Source organism: Centrocercus urophasianus, unplaced genomic scaffold, assembly GCF_019232065.1.
Source record: "Centrocercus urophasianus isolate 14NV4802_14NV808 unplaced genomic scaffold, USGS_Curo_1.0 seq_32, whole genome shotgun sequence".
In the NCBI taxonomy this organism is placed as follows: Eukaryota; Metazoa; Chordata; class Aves; order Galliformes; family Phasianidae; genus Centrocercus; species Centrocercus urophasianus.
The window spans coordinates 10210222-10238177 of record NW_024884889.1 but is presented as its reverse complement, the minus strand read 5'-3'; the positions used below and the strand labels follow the sequence as shown (position 1 = coordinate 10238177).

Here is a 27956-nt window from a genome sequence, read left to right as displayed (position 1 = left end):
AAGCAAAAAGTAAAATCCATTTCAAGAAATCAGTATGTGTTGAAACATAATCAACACATACTGTAATGTATGTAATCACACATATACATAAATAAATCTTTCACAACTATTACTGAACTCTTCAGTTTCAGTTTGCCAAAGGAAATAGCTCTGATTGGTTTTATCAGCCCTCCAGGAAAAAAATTCTGTATGAAAGTTCAAGACAGACGCTTGTTTCTCTCATTCTTAAGCCCACTGCTGCCTGTAGTCTTGCTGAAAAGAACACTCATGCTGTGAGAGCTCTCTACAACAGTTAGCCTTGTTACATATTACATATTAACAATGGCTCTACAGCTTGTTAGAAATGTTTTTCTCCACTATTTCTCTTCAAGACATGGTCATAGGGAATGTCAATAACAACAGAGAAACAAGATATTATTTAAATACTTCATACGTAGAACTTACATTCAACTCTAAAAGCACTGCAGGGCAAAAACTCCTCTCAAGTACACATCTTACACCCCACACCCTCTCCAAGTTCAATTTCTCAAGCATCCATGTGCTCCCCAGAGCGCAAGACTGACACTGACAAAAACAGTCAGCAAAACAAAGGGAAACACTCCTGCAGAGATGCACATCGTATACACCTCCCATATTACAACAGAAAGCTTCAGACTTTCCTAGTAGGATGGGAACCATACAGAAGCTTTACTGTAGACAGCAAACTTTTTATTATTCAGAAATGCAGCCCTCATAATAAATCATTTATATTCATCACTGTGATTAAGTCTAAGCATTAATGTCATTTGACATGAGCAAATCATAAGAAAGTCATTGCCCAGAATATAAAGCAAAAACAGTCTGTTTGAGAGCAGCATCAATGTAAGCGTATCAAATCCTAAGGATTCTCTACCTTGTGCAGTGCAACATAAAAACATTGGTCCACTAAAACAACTAAGGGTCAGACATATTAGTTAGAAAAAAATACATAAATCTGAAGGCTTGGATTAGTTTACCAATTAGTTTTGAGATTGCTCTTCTTAGCTTCTCTCATCAGCCACAACTCACAGCCTTGGAAGTCATTCTCATCATTTTCATGGAGTTTATGGTAGGGCCTGGTGTCGTCTAAGAAGGAAACAGACAGGAAGTTCACAGTTATCTTCTGTGTCGTGAGCTGCTGCACATTATAAAGTTCTCTGCAGTGCTCACTGCCACAGTATGCAAGCAGGCACGCAGCTCCAAAACAGTTCACACATCCTTTGCTCTGTACTTCAGAGCAAAATTAGTTAAGCAGTGAAGGGAACAAAACTGCCACTCTTCAATATCAGCATATTAACTTCTGTTGTGATGTGATCAGCTATTGGGCATTTTCTGTTCCTAGAAATGATAATGCTAAAACCTGTATTTATGATTACCTTAGTCTCAACAACCACTGGGAAATTCACAGCACTAGGATCAAAAGGAAAAAAAGCACCACTGAAAGTACAATTAGCAGGTCACAGAATTATAGAGTCATAGAATGGCTTGGGTTCAAAGGGACACCAAGGATCACCAAGTTCCAACCCCCAAGTCACAGGCAGGGCAACCAACCTCCAAATCTGGTACTAGGTAGGTTGCCCAGAGCCCTATTCAACTAGGTCTTGAACACCTCCAGGGACAGTGCATCCACAACCTCTCTGGGCAGCCTGATTCCGCACCTCACCACTCTCTGTGTAAAGAACTTCCCCCAGATGTCTACTCTAAACCTTCCCTCCTTGAGCTTAAAACCCCTTGTCCTATCACTGCCTACCCAAATAAAAAGTTGATTTCCCTCCTGTTTATAATCCCCTTTTAAATCATGTGGACATATATATATATATATATAGGGGTGGGTGCAAGCCCTGACGTGCATTCCTGAATCGGGGTAGCCCAATCTCAAACAGCAGCATGCTGGGTCACCCGTTTGAACCAGTGCAGTCACTTGTCTCCTCCATTAAAAGAAGAATCACAGAAAATATTAGGTCCAGTTGTTGATCACAGCAGCTCTCCAGAAGCTGCCAGTTACTCCATTGGGAGGAAGTTCTTGACAAGAAGGAAATTACTCCACCTGGCTGATACTAAAAGGTGGGCAGTGTGCTGATAAGGTCAGTAAAGAAAACCCACACCCGTGGTACATAGCTTTGAAAATCTGACTTGAAGCAGGGAATAGACAGGGCAGCCAACGCACGGAGCTAGAGCCTCCTGCTGACTCCCAGCTACCTCCCATTAACCACCCTTCACCATCCCAGCACCTCCCAGTATCCCCACCCACGTTCCCAGCGGCTCTCAGTAAATCCCACTCACTCCCGTTTCCCTATTGCAGTGGTCCCACTACATGCCGGTGACCCCCGATATCCTCTAGCCCACCTTGCACACACTCCCAGTGCCTCCCTATTGCCTCCAGGCAACATTTCTCCCAACCCCTTCCCGCTTCGCCACACACACGCAGATCGCTTATGCCCTTTGGGGCGGCACAACCAATCAGCGCAGAGCCGAGCACCCCCCCGCGGAATATGTGCACTCAGTGGAAGGTCCCGCCTCCTCGCTGACCAATGGGCGATCCTAGAAGAGTGGCAGTGCGGAGTACCAATAAGAGAGAAGTGACTGTGATAGCTTGTCCAATGGGAGAATGAGGAATGCCTGTAACGTGTCTAACCCCCCCATTCTCGGAGGAAAGTTCTCGTGGCCTTATGCAGGCCCGTTATTGTCTTTAACCAAGTTACACGCAGGCTGCAGAGACGCAGCAGCAGGCGGCGACGTAGGCGGCGCGGAGGAAGGCAGCATTGCGGCGAGCGACGTGGGCCGGGCGGAGGGCGGGAGCGGCGCGACGAGTGACGGCAGCGGAGCCAAGGGGCAACCGCAAAGGCGGGGTTGCGATCTCTCTTCCCTGCGGTTAGGGGTGGGGTCGGAGCTGCTTTCTGCAGCGAGGGGCGGTGGCGGTGGCGGTGGCGGTGGCGGTGGCGGTGGCGGGGATGGGGATGGGGATGGGGATGGGGATGGGAGGGCGGGCGGGCGGGCGATGGGGAATAGTCGGAAGGAATTCTTCCTTGTTGAATTTGTTTAAGCCCTTCCGTTATTCGGTGCCAAGCGGGTAAAAGTCTAGCAGCCGTTCTGTCTATAGGAATAGAAGCCTCGCGGAGTTTTACGTCAGTTTTGTCCCAAAGCTCTCCATCAAAGGAGAATCCAAATTCAGGGACGTTTTTGCTTATCCATTTGAGAAAAGTAGCTAATGCTGAGGTAGATACAGGCTGATTCTGAAACGTTAAAGCTAACCATAATGCTGCAAGATTTCCTTGCTGCTGCATCGTTAGCGAACTGCCCATCGTTCCCAACCGCTCGCCTTCTGTCCTGCAGAACGCTGCGGGCGCCAATCTCTCCGTCGTTCAACCAGGTGGCGGTGCCGCGCCGGGCTCACTCAGCCTCGGCTTGGTTTGCCCCCTGCAGTGGGCACCTTTTGCAGCACCTGATGCACGGACTCAGATATGAACGATCCAAATCATTTATTACAAGTTCTCACATCACTTATATACCTTCACAAGTTTTCTTTTTCTATCTTTCACATCCACCCCTACAACTTTCCCTTGCTCCTATAACTTTATCTTGCTCCACAGCTGCTACTCTGAACAGTTTTTCTTGTATTCCCACAGTTTTCTACCATCAGTCAGCATTCCTGGTCAACCTCAGAGGACTAGAGGCTTGCCAGCATGGCTCCCATCTGCAAGGAGGGTCATAAGAAGGACTCGATGAACTACAGGCCTGTCAGCCAAGAACTCAGTGCTGGCAAAGTTTATGGAACAGATCGTCTTGAGTGAGATCATGAGGCATTTATGAAACAATCAGGTGTACAATCAGTGAGCGTACAGAGGTGTAAAATCAATTGGCATACAGATTTTTAGGCTAAGTAGGATTATTGTAATAGAAAGATAATAAGTGGAAAATGCTTACTGATGTTGTAGGCTCACAGTGTTCTCCATGAGGAGTGATCTCCAGGAAGAGATCCTTCCTCAGTGGCAGTCAGCTCTTAAATGGGGTCTAGGAGAGATGGAGCAAGGCTCCAGCCCTTCCAGTAGCACAGGTGGATTACTGGGAGTGATGGTGAATGGAGTTAAATCCGGTGACTGATCATGAGTGGTGATCCCCAGGGGTCAGTACTGGGTCCTATCCTGTTAAGTATCTTTATTGATGAAGAGATTGAATGCACCCTTAGTAAATATGCAGATGACACCAAGTTGGGAGGAATTATCCAACTTCCTGAGGTTAGGAAGGCCATACAGAGGGATCTGGACCGGCTGAATCATTGGGTGGAGGCCGATGGGTGAAGTTCAATAAGACCAAGTGCCAGGTCCTGCACTTTGGCTGCAACAATCCTGCACAGTGCTACAGGCTTTAGGCAGAGTGGCTGGATGACTGTGCAGAGGAAAAAGAGCATCAACCAGTACCCTCAGGTCAGCTGAACGTGAGCCAGCAATGTGCCTGGTTAACTGAAGAAGGCCACTGGCTTCCTGGCTTGTATCAGAAACAGCAGAGCCAGCAGGAATAGGGAGATGATTGGCCTCTTGTACTCAGCTCTCATGAGGCTGCATCTTGAGTACTGTGTTCTTTACTACAAAGTCTTTATTACAAGGAAGACATCAAGGTCTGAAGTGTGTTCAGAGAAGAGCAATAAGGCTGGTGAAGGGACTGGAGCACAAGCCTTGTGAGGGGTGGCTGAGGAAACTAGGATTGTTCAGTTTGCAGAAGAGAAATCTCAGGGGACCTTATTGTTCTCTACAGCTCCTTGAGAGGAGGTTGTGGCACGGTGGGGGTTGGTTCTCCTGGGTAACTAGCAATAGAACTAGAGGAAATGGCCTCGAGTTGTGCTAGCAGGTGCCCAGGCACATGGTTGAGTCACTGTCCCTGGAGGTGTTAAAGAAATGTGTGGATGTGATAGTAAGGAGCAGGATTTAATGGATAGCGTTGGTTGTAGGTGATGATTGGACTAGATGATGTTAGAGATCTTTTCCAACCCTAATGTTTCTATGATAATTAAGTGATTAATTAATTCTGTGATGCAGTGTGAGACTTTATCTGCCACTCATGACAGGAAGAAGTATTTTGTAGGGTACATACTCAGTGAACTGAAGAACAAGCTTGTTCTTCATCTTCCTCTGATCTTCCTCTGATTTTCCTGTTTTCCCAGTCCCAGCTTTAAGTTCTTCCCTTATGTACAGACTCAGCAATTTTGTGGATGCAGAATTATGCAGTGATGTCAGAAAATGACATGTGCATGTGAGCCCTGAAATGCAATATGAACTTATTAAGTGAGGCTCTCGGCTAAATTTCTAACTGCCCTCAGTCTGTAGAACTGCAGCTGTTTCCTGCAGTGATAATGTCATCTTGTTCTTGTACGTGTACAGGCCCACCACTCTAAAATGGGAGTCATTACTTTCAAAGCAGATCTTGAACACTGGAACTCAGAGAGACAAGGCCCAGGGTCTCAAAATCTGAAGTTAGCACTGTGTAGAAAAGGTGTTTGGGCTAGCTGACCTCCGCACATTGCTTACGACCAAAATCTTTTTATGAAGTAATTCCTCTGCAGTCATTCTCACCTGTTCCTTACACCAAATTCATTCTGGCTGTGTGTGACAGGACTCAGTTTTTTACTGCAGGATGACTCAGAAATGTCCTTGGTTTCAAATCTGAAATTTGTTTTTCCCCAGACTTTTCATCCCTGTGGCTCCATCTCATAAGTTACTCACATGCATCAAGTAGCTGGATTCTTGTCTGCTTTCCTGCATTTGGGGTGCTCTGGAATACAAGCTCTGGAGTACAAGAAATTAACAATTATTAAAAGAAGTGATTTCAACTTATAGGCCAGTTCTTCACTAATATAAATCTGTCACTTATTTCACCGTACAGTAGTCTGAGATCAAAACAGCAAATGTTTCTTTAAGGTAGTGAAGTAACAGCTGTATTTCTGCTTCCTTACTGGGAGTTAGTGGCTTAGGTAATTGGGTTTGTTGCTATTGGAGCATCATCAGCGTGCATTCATTCTCTGTGCAGCCAGCATATAAAATTTGCAAGAGCTGCACACAGCATATACTCAATGTACATCACTTAGCAGCCTACAAATAGACATCTAGCTACTGGACTAAAAAAAGCACTTGGTAATACAGGCAAATGAGTTAAAAACAAGTTTTCCTTTCTTATATAAATGATTGTATCTGTAAGAGACTGAATGGTGAACAGGCCACCTTTCCAGCCAGAAGAGGGGAGGATCATAGAATCATAGAATCACCAAGGTTGGAAAAGACCTTCAAGATCATCCAGTCCAACCGTTCACCTATTCCCAATAGCTCCCACTAAACCATGTCCCTCAATACAGCATCCAGCCTTTAATGAAGTACTGAAGTAATGAAGGATGAAGTACTGTTGCAACATTTTCTTGTGTTTTTAATACTTTCCTTCAAGGTCTAGGTGGCATTTTGCAGCAGTTATTAATTGTTATGGACACAACCCAGTTCTAATCACCTGAAGGACTGGACACTTTGTTCCTTTGACTGAGGCCTTATACTGGTGGTGAATATGTTTAAAAAAATCCTGTACTGAAAGTAAGTTTGGACTTTTGAGCAGAGTTTAATGGTTGCAGAATCCTCCCTGCCTGAATTGGAAACTAGGAAATCTTCAGTTTGCTTGAGGAGCAGTGTGCAGTTGTGGATGTTGGAGCCTCAGCTAATAATTCAACAGAGATTTCCTGGGATTAAGCTGTCAGTGAGGGTATGGTCGTCATTTAGACCACTGACACCTGAGTAGGGGCGTGTTGGCTGACTGTCAGCAACTGCAAGGAGTGCAGAGGATGAGCTTCCTCCTTACCAATGAATGTCAAATCCCTAAACATTTTCACACAGTTCATGTGTATTTGCCAGACAGCAAATGCTGTGAGCAGCAAAGCATAGATTTGAGCTCAGTTTCTTTCCTTCCTCAAATAATGCATGTGTAACAAGATAGGATTGTCTATTTCCGTTGCATGTCTTTCCATTTGCATTTCAATCTCACATTATTATCGATCAATTTTACTATTCTAATTTGAAATGAGAACTAGTTCTTCTTAAGAGAAGAACTCTTCCCACTATTATCTTAGCTGGATTTTGCCTAGATTCTTACAAAATCTTCTCTTGTCTTCATTCTTCCATCCACTCTCGTGTTTGTCTTGTATGTGCACCCATGTCAGGTTAAACAGACATCTTTTTGAGCACAACCTTTAGCTGGCTTGTTGCAGAGGAAGGAATGCTGTGTGACTAACTCATTGTTTTATAATGTTTGTAATAATGTATAAGCAGCATTTGGTCCCACAGGTCTAAATAAATGTTTAATTTTTGTAATGAAAGTTTATAGGAGGATTTTTTGGCAAATGTTTTTATCTGTGTGTGTGCTTTTACTTTCTGGGTTTCTTTCTTGTATGCAGTCCAAGACCTCCAAGTGTTTTATAACGATAAGAGTTAATTGGCAAATGTTTGCTGCTTGGGGAAAAGAATACTGCTCCCATAGAAAAATACAGTCATGGAAAGCTGCCTTTGTAATACTGCCACACATGGGTGAAGCATTTTACAAAGATTTGATCTCCCTACATTCACAGCTCCAACTCTAAGAGAGACAAAGGATAACTATTCCTCAGGGATACAAGAGCAGGATTAAAAGGGCATAGATTATGGATCAAGGCTGTAATGTTTTGTAAATGAGAATGTGGGACCCACCTCTAGGCCATGGATTCTTTTCTTGAAGCTTATCTTTTTTTCCTGACCTACAGATGGGCCTTTCTACACACACTTCTATTTATTTGTTTGTTCTGTGCATCAAAGCCCTTACCTTGAGTCAGAATGGTGTGAAGCTACCTGCTGTAGAGAAAAAAGAGCTTGAAAGGGCTGACAGGTGACTTGTGTGAATCTCAGCCTCTAGTTCAATTGCTCTTCGGTAAGTTTCACTTGTGTGAACAGAATTGAAATGGAGAGCAGGCTAAAATTTGGCCTTTAAAAATACATAAGAAAGATTTGTCCCCATTACATGCCATATCTAGCAGTGCAGGAAAGCCATCATGGGGTATTTCCGTGTACTGGCCTAGGCTGGTTGTGAAAGCAGTTTGTGCTGAGGTAACTTTGCCCTGTCTTGCTTTGTGCAACTGCTTCAAACTGGTGAATAAAAACAAATTCGAAAGTCATCTTTAGGGATCTAGAAGTTTAAAAAAAGAAGTCCACTGAAAATGGAGGAAAATGGTTCTACTGGACAGCTGATTATGCGAAGAACCAGGCTGCTCCATTCTGTTTGTGTGTAACAACAACAAAAAGATGCTAGTTTTTTTTTTCAAAAGAGTCATTTTGCAGTGAAGCAAACAAACAGATCTAGTCAGGAATTTTTCCTCAAACTTCAGTGGTGACAGAAAACATGGGAGGGTAGATGATGATTCGTTATGCAGATGTTTGCAGAGCTGTTGGTATTTATGACTAAAGACTGTTCAACCCTGAAGCTGCAGTGCTTTGGTGAGGAAGAAGCTGACAGGTTAATGTGAGAACCTCAATTTCTCTTCCTGTCAGTGTAAGCTGATTTCAGACCTGATAGTAAACTGCAAGTAGCTAGCTGCAGTTCTTGGGTAGTACAGTATTCAGTACAGTAAAATGGGACTTCCTTTTTTATCCCGGGTCTTATTTGCTAAAAATAACGTGGTCAAATCTGAGTGGACTGATAGAGGAACAAAAAACTGTTGTGTGATAAATATGACTTAAGTCATCAAATAGACTTTTAAAATATTCATTCAGAAGTGTTGGTGTTGAGCAATTACCATGTTTGTGTTGACTGATCTGTTGGTTTGAGCTTTTGTTTGAGCTTGTGATAATTAGACCAGGACAGCAGCTTTGGCCCAAGAGGAAAAAAAAAAAAAAAAAAGGCTTAAATGCACCTGTGTTGGAGAAAGCACAGTCAGTTAGAACCCAATGTTAAGAACACAATGAGCTCCTGAGCTCTTTTCTGAAACCTGTTTTTCATATGGGTTACTGCTGTTTGAAGAGCTGTGCTACCAGTGCTTGGTTGTGTGACTCCTTTTCCCCCCCTGCCCAGACAAGCTGAGAACTGAAGCTCTCAGCTAACTGTGACTCTGACCTCTGTGCCTGCCCTGGCCTGTAATGGCACCCTAAATGCCAGTGGTCTTTTTTCAGGGTGCTAAGACTTTTAACAAGGACAATTAATTGCACATGACACCTTCTCTCTACAAATAATTTGGTATAGATTACTGTGCATTTCAGAAAGTAGTACTGTCCTATCACTTCTAAGTTGGTCTAGGTACAAATCTTCTCGCTGAAACTTGGAGAGTCTGTAGTCAACACTACTGATATGTTTGAGATCTGAACACTGTTGCAGTCACACAGACTGGAAATTGTGAGAAACACGCTCAAGATCAAAAATTTCTGATCAGGCAAAAATCTCTGTGAAGAGCAGTTTATTCATTATTGCAATAATGGGTGCAACCTCCTACTGAAGGGAGGAATTGCAAATCTGATCAGTGGAATCTATTCTGTTACATACGCCGGGTCCGACACAGGTAAAGCCTCTCCTGGCACTCATTGGTTGAGCGTCTCAGGCTCACAATCTTTTGCTGTTGCTACATCACTCTTCCATACAATGTCTGTCACCAACCCATTGTTTTTGGGTACGTTCCGTACTTTGTGCAGTGATAGAAGGACAATATTTTCAACAATCCAGTTACCTAGTGCCTGTGCCAATTTTACCTAGGTCAGAACACCCCAGTCTCAACTTTACTCTGTTCAGCAACTTTCTTTGTGAAAGGCAAAGTATCCTGTGCTATGTACAGAAATACTGGAAGTTTCCACTGCAGAAATACAATCTACTTCTCACAGAATTCTGGAGAAAAGCATGGATCTGTAACAGTGGCACTGATTGCAAGCAATTTAGTAAGATAAAGGAAGTAGATGTAGATGCATCATAGCTGACTCATTTAAGACTAGGGTTCTTCTCTTGAGTGTAATGCAATTATCCAAAATCACAGACCTTCTTGTGGGTACATTCAAACCAGACTGCTTTTCATAAGAGACTCAGCTCATTGACTGTGCTGGATGTCTTTTGTCACTGTATCAAAATGCATTTTTGTTTCATTCACTGGATTAAAGGAGGTTACTTAATGTAGTGACTTAATAGAGGAGGGAGATACTCTAAAGGTGTAGTTCTCCTAACAGTCAAAAGATGGTAGTACAATTTCTATTCCAAGCAGCCCAGCAACACAGGGTAGTTGCCATGCATCCATTGTTTGTGTTTATGCAAGGGATGAAGAGAATCCATAAAACTGTGTCTTTTAGCCCTCCACAAAAGAAGGGTAGAAGTCCATACTTGGGATCACAACAGCCAGCTGTTTATCTGGCAGTGGTTATGATCTCCCAGCCCCGAGGACACGAAGAGGTGCTCCTGCAGGGGGCTGCTATGAGACCCCCGGCCCTCTGCACCGTGGCCGGAGCCGTGGCCCAGCACCGGACTCCTTCATTTTGTAGCTGATTTTGGTTTTACGTTTTTGTTTTATTTTCTGGGGGGAGGGCTTTGCTACTGGTTTTGTTTTGGGTACTGTTAATCGGTAATTCTGAATATGGTCCTGATAGCCAGGTTTAATTAGCTTTATTGCAGGTATGGAGTCAGCTGGTACCAGAATGGACATGTGTAGTGAAGGCTTTAATTAAGGTCTAAGGATCTGGGAGAGTATGAACTGAAAAGGTCTTCATCATCCTCCGTCTTGCTTTCAATGAGGTCTAAAAGAAGCAACTGATAAAATTAAAGCAACAAGATTAATTAGGTCTAAGTATTTACTAGATAATATTAATTTGAAATTATTTTATGTGTGGTGCAAGTTGTTCATAGCAAGAAAACGATGCCTATGTGGAAAACTATACTAGAGTTCCCTTAATTAAAAAGGAGTAAACACGCTGTGCACTAAGTGCCCAAACAGACGTTGATGACAGGCAGTTAGCTGAGAACTGTGGGCTTTTCCCTACTAATTTTGTTTTGTGGAAATACAAATCAAGTAAGGTGCTGACACTAAAGAAAAGAAACTATTTACTTGCTTTACTCGCAAGTCAACAACAAAATTTAAATCCCATTTTGTCTGTAATAAGTTATGTTAAATTAATTGCTTGCTTGGCTACACTGCTGATTGTAGCAGTACTTGGGAAAGCTTATTTGACACAAGAGATAGATAATGTTTGAATCACTTATGATATTGTATCCCTAGAAAAGAAATGCTTAGATGCACGTGGTACTACATCTGAGCTGAGAAAGCTGGAACTTGGCAGTACTCAGTGAATGCAGGAACTGGGGAGAATTTTTGAATCAGATGGGGTTCCTCTGTACACCCTGAGATGCTACTGTGAATTTGCTTAGAAATAAGACTAACAACTTGAAGTGTTATGATACAGATGTAGTGCCTTTACGTATGGAATATTTACTTGAAGAATTCCAGTTCTGCACTACAATACTGTGAGTATTGCATTCAGTCCCAACACATGAAGCTCAGAATTAACTACCCTGGGGGGGGTCGGTGAGAAACGTTAATGCTCAGCATAGAAATAGCCAATAGAAAACAGTGAGCACAGGATTTCATCCTTGCTTTTAAGAGCAAAAGCATTGCTGAAAGTCACCTATTGATGTTTTTCAACTCAGGATTCCCATTTGAATGTCATCTGTTGTGACAGGACTGTATTCAGAGGCCAAAACAAGTAGTGATATTTTTCAGTTCTCAGGCTTCGTAATGAAGGATATATTGCTGGAAATGCTCATCCAGATGTGAGAGCATTACGCTGCAAAACCAAGGAGTTGTTTTCTATTCTGTGGTTTCAATGTCAGCCTAAGAACAGGAGAGAGTTTATAACTCCTAGAGTTAAAAGATTAGTTTCGGGCACTGGGATTATCTGAGATCTGTCTAAATCAATCTCTAAGTTATGTAGGGAAAATGATAGCAAGAAAAGGCTCACACCTTTGATTCCTTCTCACCAAGCTCTAACTTTCAGAAATCAAAGAACAATTTGTGCATGGAAGATGACTTCTGTAAAGTCTAAAGGAGAGAAATGATGCCCATGCAGACTCAATTAAGCAAAAGAGCTTAAATTAATGATCTCTTATTCTTCTAGCTCCTGGTCTGAAAAGGATTAAATGCTGGGTAGACCCTTGCAAATGGCATGGTGTACAGTGTACAGTGCTCATTAGATATAATCTCATTAAAGCATTTCCAGATGTGTTTGAAATCCTGAATGGATGTAAAATGCAGAACCTGCAACAGTGGAAGAGTCTTAGATGAGGCGAAAATTGTGAGACAGCTAAGAAGCTCTGCTCTGCCTCTTAGATGTGGTGATCTCTGAGTATGAGACAACTTCAACAGTTCTTTTTTTGTCTTCTGAACTTCTGCTCATAGATACAATCCAGAGAAAGAAGGAAACTTGGACAGTTGTCTGACTGAACTAGGAATCCTCTCTTGTGGAATCTTGCAGAATTGTTTCCCACTTTTCAATTATAATGTTAATGGTTATGTATCTGCTTTTCCTGACTCTCTAGATAAAGTAGTGAAGCATGGATGGGCACTAGAACTCTACAATTTCAGGTGGTAAATGGCAAATCTTACTCTTCTGTTTGTTGTTACCTTAATGTAGCTTCCTCTACTTGAGCTGTATGAACTCAGTGCAGCTTCTTTCTACTGTATCCACTCTGTGCCTACAAATCAGATCAAGATCACTAGCTAAGATACTGCTCTTGATGTTGCGTGGCTTTAAAAAAATAAATCAGTGTAAAACATTCAATTCCATATTTAATTTGCAAATTTAATTTGCAAAAAATGAGTACAGAAAGAATCAAGTAAAACAGAGTGTGAAGTGGCAATAGTTGGGATTGGAACCTTTTGTCTGGTCTAGTGATCTAAGCATTTTGGATTGAAAAGGGAAATATTATCCTGCAGTCTTTGGTTAGAAACTCTGGATCCATCACCCTGTGGAGCAAAGAAAACCATCAGGTTGCAAGCTAATAGTAGAACTATAAGGCTGTTTTAGGCACAAGGCAAGAAAACCTTGCACCAAGAACAAAAAAATCAGAGAACCCTTATTATTGGCATTCTGATATAATACTACTTGACCCAGTAAGGGAAGTCCATTGTCAAATATTTCTTGGTGAAAAAAAAAAAGTAAAATCTAAAAATTGGGAGAATTATGGACTTTGTATTGGAAAAAAAGCAAAACATCCTGAGTTCAGGGCTCAGATGTTGAGTTTGTGCTTAAACCTTATGCAGGTGTCTTGAATTTTCTATGTCATTCAGCTCCCTTGGGAATAGGCTGACTTGTTTTTAGGTAATCAAGGTTTTTTTTTTTGAGAGGAAGAGCCTTGTTGGGGGATGGAATTTTGCATGTTATGCTGTCACAACATGTAATTTCACACAGTAGTCTTTGTTCCACTCTCCGGGCAGTTGAACATTATCTCTGCATCTCACCCTAGGGAGTGAGTAATTCACATGCACTCGTATCACAAAAACCTTGGGGATTGCTGGTTTTTAATCGGCCCTTAATGAAGCCTGCCAGATCAGTTTACACTACTTGTCACTATTTGCTGGCCTGGCTGCCAGAGCCTTGGCCATGATTTCTGCTTCTAAAACAAGGAAAAAATAGGCCTGCAGCTGTTGATTGAAATTGAAATCCATGAGGAACTCAGACAGAAATCCACCTTTGATGTGTATCCTGTGTGTTCTAGGCTGGATGAAATCAGATTCATTTTAACCCCTATGATGACCATTTCCGTGGCTGAACTCAGGCAAGATCCATGCAGGGACTGAGATCAGATGCAGGACCTACCAGCTCTCAGGAGTAAGATAGTGTTCATGAACCCATGATCTGGAAAAGTCCCACAATAGAATGAAACTTCTTGCACAGTTCTGCAGCTTTTTAATGACCATGCACAGAGCAAGAGCGTCTCTGTTACTGCACTCAACTCCCCAGCATTGCAGGTTTATGAAGCAGTATGCAGATCGCTGCCAGCTCAAGATGCATCTGTTCCCATGCTGTAGATGTGGCCTCAAGTACTTGGCAGTCACTGTAGCACTTCAGGAAGAAACATAAGAAATATAAGACTTTGAAACCCGCTAGGTGTCTGGAGATGTTCACAGCAGCAAAAGAGAATCTCTTTTACCTGTACACATCTGAACCAGCACAGAAGACACTGTGCCTGTATTCTCTAAAAGCAGTTATTCCCAGGTCATAAAGCACCTTTTGAAACCCCCCAAAATTGCTTTTACCATCAGGGATGTACTCTTGGCTCTACTCTTGATGAACAGCCAATATCTGAAGCAGGCACACGACTTTCTGTTAGTGCTTTAACCAACAGTCCAGCTGCACAGTCTCTGTTCCCTCCTTCACTTGCTTCATTATTTGCTAATAACAGGACAGCAGCTTCAGAAAGTTTCCTATCTTAGAATAACCTGGAAAGATCTCATTTTAAAAAGAGAATGTTGGTTACATTTTAATCTGAATGCTAGGAGAGTTGAATATTTAAGTACTGAAGTTCCCTCCTGTCTGTTTGCCCATCAGCCTTTGTGAGGAGTACATGAAGGCATAGGCAGTGAATTCAAGATAATGGATACCTTTGAACGCCATTGGAGCAAGCAGGAGATACTTGTAACCCAGATGAGGATACAAAGTTCATGGAGAGATGTTAAGATTTCTTGGCATTCTCCATTAGCTACATTACACAGCTCTCTGCTAATGCGGTGGCTTTTGTGTGTGGTTCCTGTGAATTGCTTAAGCACAAAACTCCTGAGAAGGGGATCTGCAGCTGGTAGGTATGGTTAGAAACCAACACCCTGACAATCCTGCCTGTTTCTTTGTTAATCTGTCTCACCCTTTTTTTTTCTGCTAAAAATTTTTCCCCATCCAAATCATGTCAGTGCAAGAAAACAGAAAGAAGGCACTTTTCTCTATAAGAGGATTATGGGAGGAAAGAAACTGCAGTATGAAAAGTAGTACAAATCTGGTAAATGGTCAATATTCTGGAATTAAATGTAGCTTATCTATGTAAAAGCCTAGCATGAAGTGTATTGAGGTGGCATGTGCAAAAAAGGAATTTAATATTGTACAATGTTTCTATTCACACTTCTCTCTACCTTTGAACAAGGCCATCTGTAATATTGTGTTACTAATATATTTTTTCATAGGGCTAATGTAACGACATGGGGAAAGGTATAGGAAATGTATAATAAATACTGCTGGTATACCATTTTGGACAACCCCTGGAAGTCTGCCTTTCTGAGCTGTAGGATTGCTAGAATGTTCATTGGCATATGCCAAACCATGTCCTGGTCATAATACCTCAATTACATGTTTTCTGAGCCTATTCTCTGAGAGACTGTTATTGAGCATGCTGAGATATCCAGAGAAGCTTGTACTCCTGGTGTGAGCTAACTCTGTGCTGGAAGGAAATTCAACAGCAAGTTCACTAGTTATAGCTGCATCTCTGCGGGGCTGAGTCCTGCTGTATATGCAGATCTGTCTTTTGTTAGTCTAACTGCCTTCACAGCAGTATCCCAGCCAAGTCACTTAGTGAGATCAGAAATCTGTGTAACTTGAAATCCCCAGGTGGCTAAAGACAGAATTTAGGATAAGAAATGTAAGTGCTGCAAAGTTCCTTCTCAGGCTTACTGGAACTGCACTGGTAGTAGTGAGATGCTGACTTATGCCCCTAATGCCTTTACACCCTAAGCATGCTTGAAGAAGCAGCAAGCGATCATGAATTGAATATTCGCATAGTTAAGTGGGGATGGATTTCCTCCATACTAAGCTGACAAGATGTTACTTAACTTGGCCTAAAAATCATATAACCATGTCAGCTGTTATTGTGCTTAAGCAGCTCGAAAGGCAAATGGGATCCTGGGCTCCATCAGGAGAGGGGTGGTCAGCAGGGACAGGGAGGTGATCGTCCCTCTCTACTCGGCTCTTGTGAGGCCCCATCTGGAGTACTGTGTCCAGGTGTGGAGCCCTCAGTACAAGAAAGACATTGAGATTTTGGAAAGGGTCCAGAGGAGGGCGACTAAGATGATCAGGGGGCTGGAGCACCTCCCCTATGAGGACAGGCTGAGGGAGTTGGGCTTGTTCAGCCTGGAGAAGAGAAGGCTGCGGGGTGACCTCATTGCAGCCTATCAATACCTGAAGGGAACCTACACCCACGAGGGGAGTAAACTCTTCAAAAGGGCTGACAACAGCAGGACTAGGGGAAATGGATCCAAGTTGAAGGAGGGAAGATTTAGGTTGGATGTTAGGGGGAAGTTCTTTACAAGGAGAGTGGTTAGGCCCTGGAACGGGCTGCCCAGGGAGGTTGTGGATGCCCCGTCCTTGGATGTGTTTAAGGCCAGATTGGACGGGGTCCTGGGCAACCTGATCTGAATGTGTGTGTTTGGTGGCCCTGCTAGGCAGGGGGGTTGGAACTACATGATCCTTGAGGTCCCTTCCAACCCGGGTGATTCTGTGATTCTGTGATAATCCATGCTGGGAGAATTGGTGCAGCTATGAGAATTAGTTGAGCTTTCTCGTTTTGTGTTAAATGTTTGCCTTAAAAGAAAAAAAAGTTCATTTCTTTACCATCTTTTGTTATCATATTCATTTCTCTGTTTGTCCCTCTTATCTTTGTACAGTGTACTCTCTGAAGTTCAATGTTTTACATTGCAAAATACCAGAATAACATGAATTTAGGTGTCAGCTTAGCTCTTTCTAATCTGATCATGGAGTCTTTTCATTTTATTGCTTTTCTTTTGAGTATGCTATCTTTCCTAGGACACTAAATCAGTGTTTCGGTACACATTGTCTAATTACTATGTAATTTGTGTGTAAAATTAATTCAGAAGCTGATGAAAATATATAACTTTTTTTTTTAAGAAATCAAAATATCGTTTGTAATACACTGTGGTTGATGTGTCCTCTGGATAGAAGGTGAGAAGCGGGGTTCAAAGATCTGATAGGCCTGACTCCTGACTAGATATGCAGTAAATCATAAAAATTTCAACCATGCAAGGTGCAGAGAATGTTCTGGTGATGGTGAATTTTCACAAACCCGGTTTAAGTTAACCATTACTCCAAATTCCTTTGCTTTTCTCAGGAAAGAAGAGAAAATGTTTAGTACTCTCACATCTTCACTGAACACTTGAGTTTCACAGATAGAAAGGATGAACACATAATCTGTATGCATTGCCTCTGGCAAAGACAGTTAACTGTCAGCATGATTCTTAAAGGGGGTGTTCTGCATATATTTGGGCTTTCAAAGCAATTCATTGAGGAGTTTTCTTTTTTAACTTACAAGTAAACTTTTCCAAGTTAGAGAAATCCCATCACAGAGGGCTTGGCTTAAAGAATGTGCCACTTACTTGTGCCACTGGCACCTTTTTTGTGAAACCCTGGACTTGGTTCTTAAATAGCTGCTTGGAGAAGCAAAATCCCAATCAACACCTTGCCTTCAGGCAGCATGAATCGTTCTCATACACAAGGCAGGAATGTAAAAGCTGTGTGGTTTTAAACAATGCTTCCTGCCTATGTTGCCCATCTACAGTGAATGCCCCTTTGCACAGTGCAGCGCAGGGGGATCTTAAAGATTTTGGGAAATATTCTGTAGGCAGGCTGTTTACTCGTTTGTCTTTTGGGGACATACAGAGGAGATCAGTGCCCACGTATATTAACGCATGTTATGCTAATAGAAGTTGTGAGATCAACAGGTCTGCAGAGATAGTGAGCTACTGAGACTCAACACACAAGGTAGAATTTTATTCATGTTTCCTGTCTTAGTTTCAGCTGAGATGGAATTGTTTTCTTCAGACTGGTGTAATGCTATGTTTTGGCTCTAGGAGAAAAACAATGTTGATAATACACTGATATTTATAGTTGCTGTGAAGCAGTGTTGTACAGAGCCAAGGCCATTCTCAGCAAAGGGCCCAAGGAGCTGGGAGGGAACAGAACTAGAAGAGCTGACTGAAACTGTCCAAAGGGATATTCTGTGCCATATGACATTGTGCAGAAGGAGTTTTGAAGGTGGTGGCAGCTCACTGAGCTCTCTGAGCTCAAGGGGCTAACTGGGTATCGATCAGGGGGTGGTGACCAATTGCTTGTGCATCACTTGTCATACACATTCATAATTATATGTGTATGTACATAAAAATATATATAAATTCATAATTCTTTTCCTTTTCTCTATCTTAGAAAAAAGGTTTATCTCAACCCACGAGTTCTACTTTTTTTTTTTTTTTTTTTTTTTTTTCCTGAATCTCTCCTTCATCCCACTGGGAGGTGAAGGAAATGAGCAAGTGACTACGTAGTGCCTAGCACCTGCCAGGTTAAACTTGCCCAGCAATATTCTTCAAACTCAAGTCATATTCTTTGTGTAAGTAGGTGTTCTGATTTCTTAACCATTTGACTTGTGATGCCTCCTACCAATAAAAAAGCTGTTTACAGGCATAGCTGGCAGGAAGGCACATCCCCTACCACAGGGGCCACTAACCATCTGTTACATGACCACCACGTCGTGTTATTCCCAGCCACACAGCTTTTCAACTGCTGACTTAGAGGGCGAGCTCTTCTCAGCGTGCACAGCCCTAGGACTATCTCCCACATAGGATCTGATAGATCTGCTCTCCCTGCTGTGGTTGTGGATAGGTTTGTCTCCTCTCAGCTGAAAGGAAAGCCATGTGAACAGCAATTTGCCTTCTCTGCTTCTGCTCTGATGCACGCTATGCCTCACTGACTCTTACAGCTCCTGAAAGTTCCTCAAGTTTTAATGTGGCACCATTTCATAACGTGTAATAAGCAATGGTGAGGCTGATGCTTCATTTTTGAACAGAGTAGACATAGCGAGATCCTTGTTGCTGGAAGAATAAGCTGAAAAATTCCTTTGCACTTCAATATGCAATATTGATTGCTGTCCTGAGACCTGATGTCAGCTGAATGTCTTCCTTCCTCCTCACTTCCCACAAATACAAAATAAATGGATCTTGTTTACTGGAATTCAGAAGGTTTTTTTGTTTTTGTTTGTTTTTGTTTTTGTGAGTGGTTCTCTGACAGTGCCCCCCGCCCTCTCATCTAATCTGCAATATAATTTGTGCTGTATTTTACATTTAGATAAAATTACGTTTCTTGCCCCTAAGACAAATCCGCTCCAATTTTATAGTGAGAACTTCGGCATCACCTTATTATGACAAAGAATCTAGGCCATATACATTACATAAGGTTGCCATAGTAACACTTTCTCCAAGGGGAAAACCGAGCAGCAGTTGTTTCCACAGAAACCACTCCCCGCTGAGACAGGTGCCTCCGGGGGCACTGAAGGGAATATAAATGAGAGAGAGGCACGCACAGATGTCGTAAGATCTCCGCAGGGACACTGCATCGTTACAAATCCAGCTATCCATTTCTGGGTTGATTTTCAATTCGTTGGTTTGGACCGTGTGACTGGCACCTTCTCTTGGCACGTAAACTCTGCCTGCCCCTTCCTTCCTTGGATCTCGTTGTGTGGATGGAGGTATGGAAATGCTCCATGTTGGCAGTGAAGTGACCGCATCTGATAAGAAAGTCCAGAGCTAGAGGAGCCACAGTGCGTGGAAGGATTTAAATGGTAAATGGGAATTTCCCCTTTTTATTAACTCTGCTTTTCTGAAAGAAGTCAGCAAGGACAGGTATGGACATAATTCCTTCCGAAGAGGAGTCTTGGCTAATTTGTCAGATAATGGTTTTGTTCTTTTTGGGTACAAGCACGTGCAGCTTGGCGAAATGTATGATGGTCAGGGTGTCTTGAAAAGGAATTAAGTCCTAGGATTTGTTAATTGACAAAAAAGGAGCCGTTTCTTTAATGTACTTCAGTGTCACTGAAGGCAAGTATGGATTCATATTTCTGAAATCCTTTTGCATGTTTATTTGCAAGTAGTGTTGATTAGTTTGGTGGGGTTTTTTTGGTTTTTTTTTTTTTTTTCCTGCAAGAGCAATAAAATGATGACATACATTTAAGGCTTAATGTGGCCATAGCTACAGATTAACGTACTGGCTACTTCATCTTCATCCTGTCATCTCTGTGCTGCTTTATGGGGAAAGCAGGCTGATATGGTCATTAAATCTGGCAGCTGTGTTGCATGCGCATGGGAAGCAAGCAGAGCACAGCATGTAGAAAATGAGTAGCTTTCAGATATCAGCCTTCCTTTCATTGCTACGAGACTTGAAAGGCAGACTAAAAAACTCCTTCTCGTAATCACCAGTTGCTGGAATGGTGTGCAAGTATTAAAAATACTGAGGCAAATGTAAGTATTCTTTTCCTGTGCAGTGCTTTGATTGCTAATTGGGATTTCTACCTTTGTGTTCAGCTTGGAAAAGCAGAGGGATGAAAGCTGAAAACATCCTGAGAGTGAACGCTTCTCTGCAGTATTGTTTTGGCTTTCAGTGGAGAGTCTGCTGAGAAAAAGGGATGTATGAAAGCTTTCCGGAAGAAACAGTTTGCAGTTGTGTTTGTTGATCTGGGGGAGTCTGCTTGCCACTTTGTGAGTGGAGAAGCCTCGTAAATGCAGGAGGTGCTTCTAGATAGATTGTTTTCAGCTTATATTAGGTAATACTAGATACGCAGTGAGAAAGAAACTTCAACATTAATAAGCTTCTTGTGAACATGCAGGAGAGAAATCTACGATGGTATTTTTCACATTGAATCATTAAAAATTCATACATGCAGAACCAGACTTCTTATTAGGAATCTCAGCAGTACCTCATTATTGGAAACGCAAACAAATAATCATCGTAAGGGGCACAAATCTGACCTGCTAAGAACAATGAGCATACCGCGGTGAGCAGTGCATGATTTTAACCCATTTTACTCTGTTTACACGTGAAGAGAACGTTTATCTGAGGTGGTTGGGAAGGAACGGAGTTGCAGGTTTCTTAGTGCTGTGGCAATACCATAATGAAAAGAATCAGCATTTGAGGGTGTTTTTTTTTTTTATCTCTTGCTAAGGAAGAAACAGTATCATTCCTTTCTGATTCAAAATTTCTGTGGTACCGTTGTCCCATGGAGTTTACGAGTAATGAATTCTTAAGCTGTGAATTAAATCTGCTTATTGAAAACAAGCATACAAGTATGCATATCAGGTAATTGCATGAGAAATACAGGATGCAGCTTTGTTCATGTTGCCATGTCATGTTTCTTGCTTTGTTTACATGATTTGTTATTTCTTAGGCATACTGTAGGCTTTTTGTGAGCCTTGTGAAAAATGCATTGTAACAGATAACAGGTGACATTAAGCAACTAGAAAGAGAATTGTTCTTTGTAAGGAAAGGACTAAATGTATTCACAGTACTACTACTGTGTCCCTAATGCTGTTGTAACACAGGTTACATGTTTTGCTTACCTGTTGTCTTGAAGCTATACTTCAGCTTCATTTTGCAGACGTATACCTAGAAATGCTTATCTTCATTGTCACAACTGAAAAGAGGTTTTGGAACTTCTCTTCCTCTCGTCTCCCTTTTTCTTCATACACAGGAGGAAAAAAAAAATCAGAAATTCATATTTTCTATGAAACTAAGCTGTGTAAATGGTAATTTCTGATGACAGCTGTGGAGCTGGTTTTCCTAAGCCTGAGTGGCAACTAGCCAACTGCTGAGGCACGCGGTGACCTTTCAGGACAATGTCTCTCACAGAAATATCAAAATGTTAAAATGGCAGATGTCAAATGCCATGTGCGTAGGAAAAGGCTTGTCAGCTGGAAGGCTTCAGCTGAAGGCAGTTAATCTACTTCTTGCCTGGATTAAACATTGAAAGCTGCTTCCTAAATCTGTACACAAGAAAGAATTCATATGTGTCCTGAATAATTTCAAAAGTTCTTCTGTAAAGATCTGGGGATGGATACACATTTTCAGAGCTGTTTCATTGAAGATCTGCTCTGGAGTGTCCAGACAGATGTCCAAAAAAGCAGCATCTTTGCCTTTTCTTCTGCACTTTGCATCAAATACTAGCTTTCCTCCCAAATCTCTCATCCACAATGTAAATTGATTTTGATCAAAACTAATCATTGCTTGTTGATGGGCAGCAGGATGCTGAAATTCTGATAGCATGTGCAGTGACTTTTAGGCATGTGCATACTGAATATTAAACAGTCTCCTGCAGTGCTTGGTGCTACAGCCCTGAGCTGAAACCTCACTTGTAATTACATGCACTGATGCTTTGTAGCTTACTTTGAAGGCACTGAAGTCTGACCGTTCCCATGCTCGGTTGTGTCTCAGCTTCTTGCTCTGTAAACAGTACAGAATTAGATCAGTGATGCTTATTGCCAGCACTATTGGTTCTCTCCCTGCCAAATATTTCTGAGAGGTGTGAAACTGCCTCATCCTTTACCTCGGTGTGTATCAAAACAGTATGTGTGGCTGATCAGGAAACTAACCTGTTTACCTTTTGGTTGACCTCAGAGAGTAAGAAAGGGCATACCTGTGGCCAGCCTTGTCTGGGCAGTTTGCAACTGGCTACAGTTCAAAAAATTCTTAGTGTTCTCCAACCAAGGCACAGGCTGCACTGCTAGCACAGGTCAGAACAGTCAAACTGACTGCAAAACAGTCAACAGCCAGACCTCATGGCACAAATTCATTGATTTTCCAGTGTTCCTTTATTTCTCCTTTATTTTCAAAACAGTTTTATTGTCTCTCTGTGTTTTCTCTCTTGCTACAAGTGAACAGTTTTCCATCTGTATTTTAATGCTCTTCACATCTACTTTTAGAGGAAGCCCCCTCACTCACTACCTGTTTAAAACTCAGAGCATTGCATTCCCTGAGCACCTTCTTGTTTTGGAAATGCTGTCTCCATATTGGTTTTTTAATTTACAGTCAGTATTCTGCAATCACTTCTTCTATTTCCCTACAGAAATTATGTAGCACATGAGGTAGGTAACGATACATTCTCTTAAACATATTACAGAAATTAAACTTTCATCCTCTTGTTTTCCTCTTCTCTCCCTTCTTACTTCCCTCCTGTCTTTTAATTGCTATCTGCTTTCACACAAGCATATCTGTGATGTGGAACTTAGCAAGATGTAGAAATTTTTTGGCCTTCCAAACAGAGCTTTATGCAGACCTAGCTGAGGAATAAAACAGTAATTATGTCTGAATTAACGTGACCAATTACAATAAAGCTACCTAGCAAGAGTTTGGGATTTTAATATTTAAACAACAAGTCATATGTAGTTGTAATCTTTTTTATTATACGCGATGTGGAAGAACAGATAAAATAAAGATGCTGCTACTTCTCTGCGGATTTTGTGTGAAGAAGAAAACCAAGAAAAATGACTGTGTATATCCATGAACCGTTATAATTTGTTTTAAGCCTAATTATACAGAGCCTGGTTGTTTAAAAACAACAACAGACAACCATGCAGTGTCAGATCAGCTCACTAAACTTGTCAGTCATTACACCTGATTTGAAATTCTGACTGCAGCAATGGCATTATCACTTTATTCTGCATATGACGTTATTATTACTCTTTACTGTTCTTGCAGTACCAATGAACACTCTTACTGGAACAGCACTGTACAAAAAGGTGTTTATAGGTACTGTACAGAAACGTAAGATAATCCTTGGACTCAAATAATTTAGAAGCTGCTTTAAAAATAAAGCAAGAACTTAGCCATGAGGGAAAAAAGCAAGTATTTTAAACATGACCCAGATGTAAGAACCCTAATCATACAACTAGTTTTCTCATTTATTTTTTTTATCTGAAGTCAGAATACAGAACTTTGTAACCAAAGTGATTCTTAGGATACCAGATATTGAGAGAATGCCTAGATGAAATTTAAAATTGTAACTAAAATAAGCAAATGACATAGACTTACTGTTACTTTATTCTAAAGCTATCTTACAGATTCACATGGGATAGCTCCCTTGGGCTGTAACTGCTTAGCTATGAAGTTAACAAAACGTATTCATTGAGATTAACTCCACTGACCAAAGCATGCTACAATTGCAAGTTGTTGTGGAGTACTGATGAAGATTCCCCATAAAATATTGTCTTAATGATTTTATTATTAACTTCGTCACTGTCAATTACCAGATTAAGAAGGTTCATGATACTCTTGATCACTGGGGCAATAATATGCATTATTAGGCTCAATGAAGAATGTTTACCCAAGTTACTCACATGTTCTAAATTTCAGTGTTAATTATTCGAATGAAACAGCAGCAGTGACACTTGGCTGACAGACAGTAATGGATTTGTCAGGGGTCATGTGCTGTGACTCAGCCAGGTGAGCAGTGGGCATTACAACATCTGTGTTTTCTGTGTGGCACATTTTCCTCATTTCTCTGCTCCTTACCCATCTTGCAAGTAGATTTCAGAAGAAGTCACATGTCTATTAACATCACCTTTTCTGCTACTTTTTGTTTGAAAGTATATAGTGAGCTAGGCAGTGTTTTTTATACCTGTAAAGTAGGACTGAATCTGCCACCTGCCATCAGTCAGAAGTACCCTGTGATTGACAGTGCTGTATTATAATAATATTCTATTTCATTCTGAACATATTTCATTTATTCAGTTCACACGATTTTTAGATCATCCTTCATAAGCAGTATTGTAGCATGTGAATACAAGCTATAACCTAACTGAGCAATGTAACTCACATAACTAAGCAAAATTGAGTAATTAATCTTTCTGAATATTTATATTTTGCAAACCACTATGACTTCTTAGTTCCAGTTCTAGTCTGAGGGCATAAACCTAGCTGTATATGCGGGAGTGATGCTAAAGAATCCCAGAGGATCAAGGTGCAGTTGGAAAGATACAGTACCTTGAACTTCCAGGTTTTTTCTTTGAGGTTGAAACTATGCTTTGCAATAATATCTTCCTCTTACTGACACTGCAACTTGTATATCTATGACAACGTATGCAAAACTAGCAGTGGGCATTGGTATGAATAAAAATTTAAATGTATTCTGACAGCAGCACAGTTGCCAGTTCTATAAAGCAATCATAAGAATCTAAATGAACAGAAGCTGCTGAACATGAAGTCTTATTATACTCATTAAATGCATTATTTGTCCTTCCATACTGGGAGCAATAAATAAAAGTGTTCTGAAAGATAATTTGCAACCATGCAATTAATCATAAATCTAGCTTGATCTGGTTGTATAAAGCAGTGTTTTATCAATCTGGTTAGCCAGCACTTTGAATGGATTTTGCGGAACTCGCTAGTTTGGGAATATTAGGGCAGGTGCCTCATTTTATTTTATTTTTTTAAGAGAAGTTACCATGATCCCCAAATGGATAAGCTGGAAGGTCAAAGGCAAAATGATTTATCCCGAGGAGCTGTATGTATTACTGTTAAAAAGGTTCTGAAATCCTATCCTACAATTCATTCCTAAAAGAAATTACCAGGTTTTGAAGATGGTAAATCAGAAGCAACCAAACCACTGCAGCTTGTTTGTCTCTTACAAGGAAGATTAATCTTAATGTAAAGACTTCTGGACTTTTGAGCTGTTTTTACTTACCTGAGGGAGTCATTCCAAAACAATAAGCATTCTTTCTGTTCTGTTTCTGTTTGGCTTGTTTGTTTGTTTGCTTGTTTTCTGTTCTGTTTTTTTGTTTGTTTGTTTGTTGTTCATCCTGATTCACTTTGAATTCACTCAGGGGGCTTCATTAGGAACCAAGTGATCTTCCTTTGCTGAATGCATCAATAGGAACTAGCTTCTTTTCTTCTTTGGATGGAAATAAGTTCACTGAAGTATGTCTTCAGTTCAGCCTCAGCAGACACAGAAATTACTCCTCTGGGTTAGCAAGGCTGGGGTTTTTCTTTTTGAAAGAGGAGGTTGATGTGACTCCCTTGATATTCTGAGTGCTGCCAGGCTAACACATCTGAATCCATAGGCTGTTCTGCTTTGTTACATCATGTGTAACTCTCAAAGAGATTTTAGATTTGTCATTAGTTCATGCTGAGGCATTAGGTAATTGCTATGTGAATGTGAAACAATGAGGCTGAAAAACAATTGAAGAATTACATAAACTAAAACTCCAATTATTTTAGTATGCTTGAGGTTGCTGGGACAATAAAAATATTAGTCTTGAAACAAGATGAAGCCAACCTACAAGTGAATGTAATTCATATTGCGTATTCTCATGGCAAAGTTTTACCCTAAAGAGGCTTCTAGCAACTGTCAGGTTTTATCCACAGAGTGGCCCAACAATGTTTTTCTTTACAGAATGAAGACTGTGCAGTTTGAAATGGGAAACAAATAATGTGTTCCATTTATTTTTGTTTTTAAGAGCATGCTCAGAGTTAACAGAATGAAGTTTACAACTTTGAGGACTTTGTATCGTGCTTATAGTGAACACTGCAGCATGGACATCAGAGACCTTCGAGAAATCGATAGTTATCGATGAGGAAAGGCATTATGCTCATGGTAATTACTAGGAGGCTTGTGATGGCTTGTTTTGATTCTGACCTTGATTCTACATGTGGGAAGATGATTGCAGCTAATTCTGGTTTCTAGAAACGTTATTGTTTAGTGTCAGTACAGAACAGAGAGGGCCACATTGCAAAGAGCTTGTTATGCTTGTATCTCAAGAATTAGGAGTTTACATTGTTGGGCAATTAAAGGCAATGTTTTTAACAAAACAATTCTGTCCTTTGAAAGTTTTCTGAAGAGTTTTGCACTGCTTTATCTGTGAATATACAAGGGTAGTCAAATGCAGAGAGGATCTCACCTGATTTCAAGTGCTGTAGAAAGCAGAGAGAAGAAAGCTTTCTGATGCTCCTTGGTCCTTAGCCAGCAAGCCCTAGGAGAAATTAGCATGGGTGTTAAGTAGCCCTCATTTATGGAGCTGGGAAAAGGTTACTCAGATGTTTCAGCATCAGAGGTCCCACATTAACCTGATCCTATCTTCTGAAATACCTTTTCCTTTAAGTGTACTTCCTCTCTATTTGTCACTGAGGCAGGTTTGAGGATGGTTAGAGCAAGAAGTAGCACATCACCGTGTTGTCATTTGTGCTCCTGGTGAGCTATCCAAATAAAGGCATTTATGAAGGAGAACTCTAAGGAGCTCTTTAGAGAGCTTGATTTAATTGAGTATGGAAATTAAAAGTAGGTGCATGGCTGCCCATCACTCTATGGTTCCCCAGGTCAGTGAACTGTGGTCTCTTTACTGAACTGTCTGTGAGTGGCTGTGTGTACAAAGAAGTCCTTAGTAGTTTGTTTGTTTCCTGAATCAGAGCAGTTGCTCAAATAGCCCAACTTTCACGAGGGAAGATTTGATGAAGAGTGCAGCTGGGATGTGGTTTGCTCAAAAAACTCCATCCATCATTTCCCAAAAGGCACAATGAATAGCTTAATTGTTATTGCTAATGACTGTTAGCACTTTATTTGCTATAGACAAAGTACGAGCCAACTCAGAGCAATACTGTGATAGGCATTTTTCCATGTCTTGTCTACCAGGAGATCCAGAGCTGTCAAACATAATTCTGAGCAAGGAAAGGAACACTAAGGGAATACTGTTAGTACAATATGCAAAATAAAATAAATAGTGTTCTGTGCTGGGGAAAATTTACAAGGGAAATAAGTAAAGACACTGCTTTTTGAGAGAGCCACCCGTAGGAATACTTATCCTCAAATCAAAGTGTCTCTTTCCTTAGTGTCTTGCTGGTTTAGTTTGGCTGCTTCTGCTGAAGTGGATTCGGTGAGCACTGCTTAGTTTCCTTCTCTGCTGCAAGGCTTACACTGAAGGCCATTTATGGTGTAACCCTGTATAAATTTCAATGCAGTTCTAACATCTCTAGAGGACTTCAGAGAATGACAGGATTTGTTTTTCTTTTTGGATCAGATTTTCTACCTGAATGGGATTTATATTTTATATGTTTACATATATCAGTCTCCTCTTACTATCTGATTGACTTATCCTTTTTTGCTATCTTTAACCTATC

The 27956-nt window shown here is 41.2% G+C and overlaps 1 protein-coding gene and 2 long non-coding RNA genes across 4 annotated transcripts in view; 2 read left to right on the top strand and 1 right to left on the bottom strand.

Moving 5' to 3' along the window:
* Nucleotides 1-2815: 2815 nt before the first annotated feature.
* Nucleotides 2816-7376, top strand: LOC122166234. 2 transcript variants are annotated; one of them, XR_006170737.1, is made up of 2 exons: nucleotides 2816-2896; nucleotides 3645-7376. It is a non-coding gene; the product is annotated as an uncharacterized LOC122166234 (long non-coding RNA). The 2 variants fall into 2 exon arrangements; XR_006170738.1 differs by having other exon boundaries at nucleotides 2818-2889.
* Nucleotides 7377-11442: 4066 nt separating this feature from the next.
* Nucleotides 11443-27956, top strand: part of TRIM2 (tripartite motif containing 2) — a 92873-nt gene continuing 76359 nt past the window's right edge. The window contains exon 1 of the mRNA XM_042829852.1: nucleotides 11443-14836. The gene's annotated coding sequence lies outside the window, so the exon portion shown is untranslated. The remainder of the gene's footprint in view (nucleotides 14837-27956) is intronic.
* LOC122166235 lies at nucleotides 21419-26811 on the bottom strand. Its single transcript, XR_006170739.1, has 3 exons — nucleotides 26744-26811; nucleotides 22236-22292; nucleotides 21419-21531 (listed from the first exon to the last, which is right to left on the bottom strand). It is a non-coding gene; the product is annotated as an uncharacterized LOC122166235 (long non-coding RNA).